The following is a 2,038-nucleotide window of genomic DNA, read 5'->3' as shown; positions in this document are numbered from 1 at the left end:
TCTGCACTCTTTATATGTTGATTCGATGACCACAGGTGGCTCAGACAGGCCTTCAAGCAACAAGGGCTGCTGCTTTCCGGCCTTGTCAGTGACTGAGGCCCACTGTCTTCTGAAGCTGGCCCTGCTCCACAATCAAGCGCCCCTCAAGGTCAGTCTTTCCTGCCATGGACTGCCCATTTCCAAATTGTTCCCACAATTCCTGGAAGTAGACTTTGTTGGTGAGGTACCAGGTGGCAATAGCAACTGTAATATAGTGGGTTCAAAGCATCGAGGAGACGGGAGAACAGGGATAACAGCTCTTTATTAGGGGCAGCGTGATAGGTGGCTGCACTGACAAGACTGGAGAATCGGCCGACGGGGCGCTAACTATATACAACTCTGGGTTCCCATGCTAGCAGGTTATTGGTCCATGCAAACTGGCCGGGGCCCCATGATTGGTGCAGGGCAGCAGGTATCAGGATCCTGCCGCCCTAGTTTCCCAAGCTCCGTTCTTCCGGCTCCAGTCAGTTAAATAGGAATATCCAGATATTAGACATAACTCTACATGCATAACAGCAACCCTCTTCTCAACTGGGATCAGTTGCTGTACACTTGTACAGCTGTGGTCCTGGCCAGAGAACGTCCATGATTTCAAAGTGTTACAAGAGAAAGCTCACACCTGACCAGATCAGCAAAACAAACTGTTCCCTCCAATCTTGGCTGCACAGATGTGCCCAGGGCTTTTTTTTTTGGTAGCAGGAACTCCTTTGCATATTAGGCCACACACCCCTGATGGAGCCAATCCTCCAAGAGCTTACAGGGCTCTTCGTACAGGGTCCAGAGATAGAATTCTAGCAGGGGTTCCTTTGCATATTAGGCCCCACCCCCTGATGGAGCCAATCCCCCAAGAGCTTACAGGGCTCTTAGTACAGGGTCCAGAGATGGAATTCTAGCAGGGGTTCCTTTGCATATTAGGCCCCACCCCCTGATGGAGCCAATCCCCCAAGAGCTTACAGGGCTCTTAGTACAGGGTCCAGAGATGGAATTCTAGCAGGGGTTCCTTTGCATATTAGGCCCCACCCCCTGATGTAGCCAATCCCCCAAGAGCTTACAGGGCTCTTAGTACAGGGTCCAGAGATGGAATTCTAGCAGGGGTTCCTTTGCATATTAGGCCACACACCCCTGATGTAGCCAATCCTCCAAGAGCTTACAGGGCTCTTAGTACAGGGTCCAGAGATAGAATTCTGGCAGGGGTTCCTTTGCATATTAGGCCACACACCCCTGATGGAGCCAATCCTCCAAGAGCTTACAGGGCTCTTAGTACAGGGTCCAGAGATAGAATTCTGGCAGGGGTTCCTTTGCATATTAGGCCACACACCCCTGATGGAGCCAATCCTCCAAGAGCTTACAGGGCTCTTAGTACAGGGTCCAGAGATAGAATTCTAGCAGGGGTTCCTTTGCATATTAGGCCACACACCCCTGATGGAGCCAATCCTCCAAGAGCTTACAGGGCTCTTCGTACAGGGTCCAGAGATAGAATTCTGGCAGGGGTTCCTTTGCATATTAGGCCACACACCCCTGATGGAGCCAATCCTCCAAGAGCTTACAGGGCTCTTCGTACAGGGTCCAGAGATAGAATTCTGGCAGGGGTTCCTTTGCATATTAGGCCACACACCCCTGATGGAGCCAGTCCTCCAAGAGCTTACAGGGCTCTTAGTACAGGGTCCAGAGATGGAATTCTAGCAGGGGTTCCTTTGCATATTAGGCCCCACCCCCTGATGTAGCCAATCCCCCAAGAGCTTACAGGGCTCTTAGTACAGGGTCCAGAGATAGAATTCTGGCAGGGGTTCCTTTGCATATTAGGCCCCACCCCCTGATGGAGCCAATCCCCCAAGAGCTTACAGGGCTCTTAGTACAGGGTCCAGAGATAGAATTCTAGCAGGGGTTCCTTTGCATATTAGGCCACACACCCCTGATGGAGCCAATCCTCCAAGAGCTTACAGGGGTCTTAGTACAGGGTCCAGAGATAGAATTCTAGCAGGGGTTCCTTTGCATATTA

This window comes from Heteronotia binoei, chromosome 15 (genome assembly GCF_032191835.1).
Source record: "Heteronotia binoei isolate CCM8104 ecotype False Entrance Well chromosome 15, APGP_CSIRO_Hbin_v1, whole genome shotgun sequence".
NCBI classification, from domain to species: Eukaryota; Metazoa; Chordata; class Lepidosauria; order Squamata; family Gekkonidae; genus Heteronotia; species Heteronotia binoei.
Note: the sequence above shows the minus strand (reverse complement) of the source record.